We start from the raw sequence: 11,391 nt of genomic DNA on the forward strand, positions 1-11,391 counted from the left end.
AGAATGATTTGTACCAAGTTTTCAAAAATGTTTTAGGAATGTTACAAAAACGTGTTTACATTGTTGAGCAACGATAATGCTGTAGGATGTAAAACATATAGCCCTTAAGTTAGGCCAAATAAACAAAATTAACATGTTTCACGTCTTCTTTGTTTCCTTTGTTGAGGTTTCTTCAATTAAATTTGTATTTTGTGAAAGTCAGTTATTTTAACAAAACAAATATTCTTCCTATAGCCTTGCTAATAAACTAGAAACACTTTAGGAATGTTTTGAGATAAATAAGGGGTCCTATATGTCAGTATAACAAATAAAAGATTTCTCCTCTTTTGTGCAGACATAGTGTATGCTAGAATAACTATAATTATGGGTATTCACGATTCTGCTCTAAAAAATAAAATGCCCTTTCCTCCACCTTGTTTTGAATAAGTCGGATGTAAAACATGTTGTTTATTATTGAACTTGGCCTTCACTATATAATACATTAAAACATATTAGAAGCACTTTGACCAAGTTTCAGGGCAAATTTATGCAAAATAAAAGTACCCCGAACATTTATGCATGGATTTTAGCAAAATATTGGCAAAAATTATATGTTAATGAGCTTCTCCAGTCATTTTAGCTTATTGACTTGATTGATTATTGATAAAGACAATACGATACAAAGAAAATATAAATTGATGCATTTTGAAAACCGTAGGCCTATGTCCGATTGATTCCAAAGAAAAGGCATATTGATCAGTGTACTTTGGTCTACTCAATTAATCTGTTTAGAGCACTTTTATAATGCCTGCATAACCACCTTAAACAGCTCAAGACACAAAATGTTAGGCAGTAGTCCAGTTTAAATATTATTTTCTTCATGTATTAATTTGTAAGTATTTAGTGGTGGAGGGTTTTATGTAATGTTATTCTTCTATTTTGTACAGAGCGCAGTAAACATACGAACACATTGTTCACCCAATTGTAATTAGGTAATGTAAAACAAAGCTTTAACATAGAACTTATTATGTGTTACAATCAACAATATCATTCGGAATCCGGCAATCGTACTTTCGTTTAAGGGCTGGGGTATGAACGTTTGGACAGTATTTATTTTGGGACATTAGAGCACATCAGACATATCGAATTGCATTCTGAATACGAAGAATGTCATTCTGATATCAAATAATTTTGATTTTTGAAATTACAATTTAATACACATTTATGGCAAATCATTAAAATTGATATTTTGATATTTAACAGTACTTGAAGTAAACTTTATAAATCTGATGATCTATACTTAAAGTGTATGCAGGTGGGATGAAAAGCCGACGATCAATTGAAAAATTTGACCTTTCGTATTGAAAATATGGATTTTTTTCCCCAAAACACCCAAAAAAAATTAGGTCTTTTTGGGAAAAAATCCATATCTTCAATATGAAAGGTCAAAATTTTCAATTGACCGTCGGCTTTTCCTCCCTGCTACATACACTTTAAGAATATGTCATTAGATTTATATAATTTACTTCGGGGACTGTTATATATCAAAATTTGAAAAATATCAATTTTTATAATTTGTCATAAAATTTGTATTATATTGTGATTTTCAAAAATTAAAATTATTTGATATCAGAAAGACATGCTTCGTATTCAGAATGCAATTCGATAGGTCTGAGGTGCTCTCATGGCCCACAAAAAATACTGTCGAAACGCAATAAACGCTCATTTTAGATCCCTTAATATAAGACATCAAGAATGTAGCAATGGAAACAGGCCTTCCTGTTGAATTGTCAAAATGACAATGGGCTGAGATTGAACGTACCAGCCCAGAGGATGATTTAAGGAAGCCCCATCATGCACTGTAAAAGTGTTATCACTAGAGTTTCAACCCGAGGATGATTTAAGGAAGCCCCATGATGCATTGTAAAAGTGTTATCACTAGAGTTTCAACTGCCACTTTACTTTTCAAATCCCATTGAACTCTGTGCAAAGATGTTGTTTTAGAATTGCCCGTGTGTCATTATTACTTGGTCGATTTCAGATCTAAAGTGATGTATGCATGAAGGATAATTCACACCTTCTGTAGATAACATAAAATGTGAAATCGACCAACTTTTTGAAGGTGTTTTTATTGTAAATATATCTGTCCAAATTCAAATTTAACCATGCACATGTGTATGCAGTGGGCGGGCAGTGGTGTCATGTTCACTCACACAGCTGTGCTAACCGCAAGACTTGCTGGGAAGTGCTTTTAAAAATCATCCTCTGAGTTTCAACTGCCACTATATTTTTCAAATCCCATTGAACTCTGTGCAAAAGATGTTGTTTAAGAATTGTCCGTGTGTCATTATTACTTGGTCGATTTCAGATGTAAAGTGATGTATGCACGAAGGATAAATCAGTAAAAATCACACCTTCTGTAGATAAGATAACATAAAATGTGAAATCGGCCAACTTTTTGAAGGTGTTTTTATTGTAAATAGGCCTATATCTGTCCAAATTCAAATTTAACCATGCACGTGTACGTGTGTATGCAGTGGGCGGGCAGTGGTGTCATGTTCACCCCCACAGCTATGCTAACCGCAAGACTTGCTGGGAAGTGCTTAAATCATCCTCTGGTACCAGCCGTGGGACGTGCAATATACAGCCTCCCCGTTTTGGGCCCGTGCTCCATAGCCAAAAAAAAAAAAAAAGTATCATTATCACCTTCAAAACATGCGGAATCTTCAATTACATGCTTATGAAGCTTGCATATTTTCAAAAGAATGACACATAGCCATGATTACCATTATCATACCTTTCTGTATTTCTTAATAAGGCAAACAAATTCGTGTATATTTGATCAATAAATCAATAACTACTTGGCTTGAGTTGCTGAATTTTCAGTGCAGTAGTTGTAATCCTTGCCCCTATAATATACATGTCTTACTTTTCACCAATACGCTATAATTTTTTGAGAAAAATGCAAAAATAGGCACAAAATTGGCCAGGGGTGTAGTACCCCTTAAATCGGGCCTCAATTCTCTGAAATTGATAACATTTTATTTTTAAAGAGGGACTATGAATTTAATTCCAATATCATATTATTGAAATTCTCATCAATATTAACTGTATAGTTAGGCCTACTACTAGCTAAAACTACTGTTCTTTGAATGGTACAAAATGCAGATGTTCAATCGAAATACATGTTATGCAATATAGGACTGTCCGCATTTTTTTTTAGGTGGGTAATGTGTATAAAACAAATGAATATCTACGTCATTATCATTTGTTTCCCAATTTTAAAACAAGATGTTTTAGAAAAGGAAAACAAATCATACATACAAAAAAAATCACATTTTTGACCAAAAACACCTTCCAACCCAAAAATCACATTAATTTTGACCAAAAGTCACATTTTGATTTTTGACCAACAAAAAATCAAATTATTGATCAAAAGCACATTTTAGACCAAAAACTAATTTTTGATCAAAAATCACATTTTAAACCAAAATATCACAATGTAAACCAAAAATCACATTATAAACCAAACATCACATGAATTGAGTAAAATTAGCCGGTGTTGAGTAAGGGAAGATTTTACTCTGCTGTTTAGTAAAATTTTGCACAATACCGTACCTGGGCAAATGATAGCATTTTTGCAAATCATTTATTAGACGAGTGGATTCTATAGCCATTTTGGCTGCTGAAACCGAATCCGGAAAGCTTTTTTTCCGTGTTTTTGCATAAAAAGTATCTACATTGGTTCAGTGGACTTTTTCAAAATGGCCGGCAGTATATTGTGGTAGGGTTAGGGTTAGGGTTAACCGGCCAATATTAAAAGTACATGACCTAAAATTACAGCTATAGGTTAGATGTTCAGAAATTTGGTACTTTGGTAAAATAGTGAGTGAGGGCAAGGCATAGCTAGCCAACTCCCGTGTTAATTGAATGGAGATTTGACCGAAAATTTTGGTAAACGGACCGCTCACTTCTGAAGAATGCCACACGAAAACGGTACAAGCTACATTTAAAGTACTCTCTGTTAGATCATCATGATGAGTTTCTTATATAGTATGCCGAAATGGGGGTACTGAAGGTGATTGACAAAGGGTCGTACTTCGCTGATGAGTAAGTGACAGTGAACATGAAAATCAGCGCCCATAACCCAAGTTAGTAGCTAGTTAGCGGAGACCGTCGCGGGACTGATTATTGATTATTGAAGTGCCTTATTTTATAGATATACGCACGATTTAGGGCAAGAAAAAAAACCCGGGACACTTTTGGAGACATTATCATCATCATCATCATCATCATCATCATCATCATCATCATCATCATCATCATCATCACTTTCTACATTTTTTCTAAACAACATACTGTTTTAATAAGATTTTTTCTTAAAATGCATGTAACTATAATTATTGTTTAGAGCGTGATGAAATAAAACATCACGATTTTCATCACAAAACAAATATAATGCATAAGAAATCGTTTGTTTTAGAGCGTGATGATGAAATAAAACATCACGGTTTTCATCACGAAACAAAGTAATACATAAGAAATCAATTTTCGTGAGTGATGAAATAAAACATCACGATTTTCATCACGAAACAAAGTAATACATAAGAAATCGTTTGTTTTAGAGCGTGATGAAATGAAAATTGAAAGTGTTATACAACTCCCGGATACATCTTAAAAAACAAATTTCCATCTCATGATTGAATAGGAAGTTTGGTCAAACAGAGTATAAGGCATGATATTGATAATAAATACATAGTCTTAGGAAGCAAAAACATTTAAAATTTCAACCATTTACTAGAAACATTTTACCCTCATTTGTAAATATTTATAAAAACGAAATATTTGGAGCAAACATGAATAGAAATTTACAGATCTGAAACATACTTATGAGACCTACCTAGAAACAAAAATTCAGCTTTGGTACTCAACTCCATCATAGTTAGATGGCTCTTGAAAATAGGGAGAAAAACCTGTTATTTCTTGTTTAAGGGTGTTGAATTCGGCAACCATGGCAACAAAATATAGGTAGGTCTCATAAGTATGTTTCAGGGCTGTAAATTTCAATTCATGTTTCAACTGTCAACATCCAGCAAATTTTCACTCGAACCCAACTTCGTATACCGCCCATTCCTCCATTAATGGTTTGATTTGCTCAAACTTGCTTGTGGGCTTAGATATGTACCTATAGACAATGTATCTATGACATTTGAGTCATATGACCACATATTTTTGACACCAGGGGACCCCCAAAATGACAAAATCACACTTGCGGTTGAATAAATGACCAACTTTGGGTGCTCATAACTTAAAAAGGAAAGCAGATATCTGAAATTTAGAGCCAGATTCTGAAAATGTGACATAAGGTTAGCTAGAATCCAAGATTGCAGCTTTATATCTGTTCAGAACAAGAAGTTATGAGCCACCAAAGTTGGTAAAATCACCAATGACACTCGCGAGTGCCAAAAGGGGGGGTCCGGGCCAAAATTCAAAGGGCCATTTCTCAAAAACGACGTGGCCTATGAAGCCAAATTTTTGTATGGGTTCATTGTGGCCACAAAAGAATATTCTGATGGAATTTCATCAAAATCTGAGAGGGTCACCTGGGAACTTTTCAGAAATTGGTTGATTTGATATGGACTGACCCTGTTTAAAATTTCAACCATTTACTAGAAACATTTTACCTTCATTTGTAAATATTTATAAAAACGAAATATTTGGAGCAAACATCGTTTTCAAAATATTTTTCAACTCCAAAATAACATTATGTTTAGAATGATTTGTACAAAGTTTTCAAAAATGTTTTTGGAATGTTATAAGAACGTAAAACATTTTAATAACATTTAAATGTCGCGTTATATAAAGGTCGTGAAAACATTTTAAAATCGTGATTGTAAATACTTGGACAAACATGTTTTTCAAAATATTTTTGCAACTCCAAAATAACATTCTGTTTAGAATGATTTGTACCAAGTTTTCAAAAATGTTTTAGGAATGTTACAAAAACGTGTTTACATTGTTGAGCAACGATAATGCTGTAGGATGTAAAACATATAGCCCTTAAGTTAGGCCAAATAAACAAAATTAACATGTTTCACGTCTTCTTTGTTTCCTTTGTTGAGGTTTCTTCAATTAAATTTGTATTTTGTGAAAGTCAGTTATTTTAACAAAACAAATATTCTTCCTATAGCCTTGCTAATAAACTAGAAACACTTTAGGAATGTTTTGAGATAAATAAGGGGTCCTATATGTCAGTATAACAAATAAAAAGATTTCTCCTCTTTTGTGCAGACATAGTGTATGCTAGAATAACTATAATTATGGGTATTCACGATTCTGCTCTAAAAAATAAAATGCCCTTTCCTCCACCTTGTTTTGAATAAGTCGGATGTAAAACATGTTGTTTATTATTGAACTTGGCCTTCACTATATAATACATTAAAACATATTAGAAGCACTTTGACCAAGTTTCAGGGCAAATTTATGCAAAATAAAAGTACCCCCGAACATTTATGCATGGATTTTTAGCAAAATATTGGCAAAAATTATATGTTAATGAGCTTCTCCAGTCATTTTAGCTTATTGACTTGATTGATTATTGATAAAGACAATACGATACAAAGAAAATATAAATTGATGCATTTTGAAAACCGTAGGCCTATGTCCGATTGATTCCAAAGAAAAGGCATATTGATCAGTGTACTTTGGTCTACTCAATTAATCTGTTTAGAGCACTTTTATAATGCCTGCATAACCACCTTAAACAGCTCAAGACACAAAATGTTAGGCAGTAGTCCAGTTTAAATATTATTTTCTTCATGTATTAATTTGTAAGTATTTAGTGGTGGAGGGTTTTATGTAATGTTATTCTTCTATTTTGTACAGAGCGCAGTAAACATACGAACACATTGTTCACCCAATTGTAATTAGGTAATGTAAAACAAAGCTTTAACATAGAACTTATTATGTGTTACAATCAACAATATCATTCGGAATCCGGCAATCGTACTTTCGTTTAAGGGCTGGGGTATGAACGTTTGGACAGTATTTATTTTGGGACATTAGAGCACATCAGACATATCGAATTGCATTCTGAATACGAAGAATGTCATTCTGATATCAAATAATTTTGATTTTTGAAATTCACAATTTAATACACATTTTATGGCAAATCATTAAAAATTGATATTTTTGATATTTAACAGTACTTGAAGTAAACTTTATAAATCTGATGATCTATACTTAAAGTGTATGCAGGTGGGATGAAAAGCCGACGATCAATTGAAAATTTGACCTTTCGTATTGAAAATATGGATTCTTTCTCAAAACACCCAAAAAAATTAGGTCTTTTTGGGAAAAATCCATATCTTCAATATGAAAGGTCAAAATTTTCAATTGACCGTCGGCTTTTCCTCCCTGCTACATACACTTTAAGAATATGTCATTAGATTTATATAATTTACTTCGGGACTGTTATATATCAAAATTTGAAAAATATCAATTTTTATAATTTGTCATAAAATTTGTATTATATTGTGATTTTCAAAAATTAAAATTATTTGATATCAGAAAGACATGCTTCGTATTCAGAATGCAATTGATAGGTCTGAGGTGCTCTCATGGCCCACAAAAATACTGTCGAAACGCAATAAACGCTCATTTTAGATCCCTTAATATAAGACATCAAGAATGTAGCAATGGAAACAGGCCTTCCTGTTGAATTGTCAAAATGACAATGGGCTGAGATTGAACGTACCAGCCCAGAGGATGATTTAAGGAAGCCCCATCATGCACTGTAAAAGTGTTATCACTAGAGTTTCAACCCGAGGATGATTTAAGGAAGCCCCATGATGCATTGTAAAAGTGTTATCACTAGAGTTTCAACTGCCACTTTACTTTTCAAATCCCATTGAACTCTGTGCAAAAGATGTTGTTTTAGAATTGCCCGTGTGTCATTATTACTTGGTCGATTTCAGATCTAAAGTGATGTATGCATGAAGGATAATTCACACCTTCTGTAGATAACATAAAATGTGAAATCGACCAACTTTTTGAAGGTGTTTTTATTGTAAATATATCTGTCCAAATTCAAATTTAACCATGCACATGTGTATGCAGTGGGCGGGCAGTGGTGTCATGTTCACTCACACAGCTGTGCTAACCGCAAGACTTGCTGGGAAGTGCTTTTAAAAATCATCCTCTGAGTTTCAACTGCCACTATATTTTTCAAATCCCATTGAACTCTGTGCAAAAGATGTTGTTTAAGAATTGTCCGTGTGTCATTATTACTTGGTCGATTTCAGATGTAAAGTGATGTATGCACGAAGGATAAATCACACCTTCTGTAGATAAGATAACATAAAATGTGAAATCGGCCAACTTTTTGAAGGTGTTTTTATTGTAAATAGATCTGTCCAAATTCATATTTAACAATGTACGTGTGTATGCAGTGGGCGGGCAGTGGTGTCATGTTCACCCACACAGCTATGCTAACCGCAAGACTTGCTGGGAAGTGCTTAAATCATCCTCTGGTATACCAGCCGTGGGACGTGCAATATACAGCCTCCCCGTTTTGGGCCCGTGCTCCATAGCCAAAATTATCAAAAAAGTATCATTATCACCTTCAAAACATGCGGAATCTTCAATTACATGCTTATGAAGCTTGCATATTTTCAAAAGAATGACACATAGCCATGATTACCATTATCATACCTTTCTGTATTTCTTAATAAGGCAAACAAATTCGTGTACATTCTAATCTTGTTATAACTGTATGACTACAATCATCTCACTTATATTTGCATCCAATTTTGTAAGTATATTTTGTTATTACTATCAATAAACCATCAAGAATTAAACAATAATTGTGTATATGGTATATCTCTGTCTTTGAGTCACATTTGTATACCATATCCAACTTGAACCTCGGGGGGGGGGGGGCACTCAATTTTGGAAGTGACGGGTATGTGCCTACCGGAGTCGCGAAGTAGGGGCATATCGGGTACAAATAGACTGGCCCCCAGTCTCGGTTCGGTTCCATCTCTGGATAATGGAACAATAAATAATTACGTAATGCCCTATGAAAAAAAATGCCAACTCCCCCCCCCCCCTTATTTTCTTCAATGCCAAAAACCCATTCCTCTTCATCCACAAATCGACGCCACTAATTACACCCACCACAGTCAACCATGCAGCAATATAGAAATATACTCGTATTATAAGTGAACGCGAAAGTCCATTGAGCGCTGATTGGGTTGATTTTTAATGCTATGTAATCTACATTACCAGTCGTTCTCCACGGACCCGAGGGAGGGTCTAGGGTTGATTTTTTATGCTATGTAATCTACATTACCAGTCGTTCTCCACGGACCCGAGGGAGGGTCTAGGTACAAAGCGTTATTTTTAAAACTACGAGGGTCATTGGGTACAAACAAAATAAAAAAGGGGGTCATCGAGTATAAGATTTAAAGAAAGGGTCATCGGGTAGAAAATTGTGACAAAATGTAGCAAACTTTTGAAACTTTCGGCATATTGTGAAAAAATGAAGCAAAATTGGACAGGTTTCTGCATTGTTTAGTTGCATTTAGATGATGCTATTATAGAAAAAAGGGGGGTTATGGGTAGCCGCAACCAAAGAAAGGGGTTCATTGGGTAGCCGCAACTAAAAAAAAAAAAAAGGGGGGTCATCGGGTATGGATTGTAAAGTCCATTTTATCACGTTAAAATTGGGAAAATTCTCCCGCGAATTGATGGCTGAACTACATTCTAAAAAATAATAGAATCCAAATTATATGACTTTGGTCTTGTTGCGATGCATTGCACTTACTAGGCCTATTACATATTTTCTTATATCAACAAACAGCAAAATACATAAAAATTAATGAGACTGATTGAGACTCTTTTTATGGTTTTTACAACTCAAGTAAAAATTTGATACGATTGATTCTCAATATACTACAAAAAATAAGGTCTCTCGTCCCAACGCGCAGTCGGGCTTTCTTGTTAGAACGAGGCATTCCCTCATACATTATGTTTAGTCGTGCATTGTGTTTACGCAAGTGTGTCTATGTCCTGTTAAGAAGCATGCTGTTTTCAAAGCCCCATATCGAATTCAGAACTACGTCTACGCCGACATAAAACCAAGACCTATAAGCCCTCTATCGAATTGAGAACTACGTCTGCGCCGACTGCGCCAACATAAAACCAAGACCTACACGCAAGTGTGTCTATGTCCTGTTTTCAAAGCCCCATATCAGAACTACATCTACGCCGACTGCGCCAACATAAAACCAAGACCTATAAGCCCTCTATCGAATTCAGAACTACGTCTGCGCCGACTGCGCCAACATAAAACCAAGAATTGCGTGCATATCCTATTTGGACATGGACGCACTTGGTTAATGGCCCATGGTGTGGAACCTTGGACGTACTCAAATAATGAGTTTTCAACTGAGTCTACGCCGACCAACACCGTCGGGCTGTTTTCAACCAACACGCCCTCTCTGTCTGAAATTATTTGTCCAAATACCAGAATCCAAAAAGCCATGTCGTGACTGTAGGGGGATCATTTGTCCAACTACTAGATAGATGGCGCTTCGTTGAAGACACTGCGTCTACGCCGACCAACACCGTCGGGCTGTTTTCAACCAACACACCCTCTCTGTCTGAAATTATTTGTCCAAATACCAAAATCCCAAAAGCCATGTCGTGACTGTAGGGGATTATTTGTCCAACTACTAGATAGATGGCGCTTCGTTGAAGACACTTGTTCTAGAACCAAAATGTAAAAGAAATTATGATGTGACTATTGGGGGATTATTTGTCAAAATACAAGAAAATATCAAATTGAGGGGGCTATTCCCTTTGAAGCAGCTCAGGGCTGTGCCCATGGTGTGGTGGGTATTGTGTAGTTATGCCAAATTATTTGATACCATAAAGACATTCTTCGTATTCAGAATGCAATTCGATATGTCTGATGTGCTCTAATGTCCCACAATAAATACCGGTACTGTCCAAACGTTCATACCCCATCCCTTAAGAAACAATAATTCTATTTTATTTTGAAATATTTTTCCTCATAAAAGATTCTTGCTGGATTTTCAAACAAAAAGTGTACAGCTGCTTTACAAAATGAACTTACAAGTTGCAGGTTGCAAGAACTGCACCCACTAGCCTATTTATTTGAAATCATTTTGAAGCAACCACTGTAAAATGTCAATATCGTACTTCAGAAAATACTAAAATTTTACAATTAGGCCTATATATTAAATCCTTAAAAAAAGATCAACTTTGACCGATGTTTTAACTACTTCTTTACAAACGTAATCGGACATTTTGACCCCCTCCCTCCCTAACGAAAGGACTTTCGTTTAGGTCATATAGGGCTCCATCGAACTTTTGGGTTGTTCCCTT

The sequence above is a fragment of the Amphiura filiformis genome, unplaced genomic scaffold, assembly GCF_039555335.1.
Source record: "Amphiura filiformis unplaced genomic scaffold, Afil_fr2py scaffold_203, whole genome shotgun sequence".
Classification (NCBI taxonomy): Eukaryota; Metazoa; Echinodermata; class Ophiuroidea; order Amphilepidida; family Amphiuridae; genus Amphiura; species Amphiura filiformis.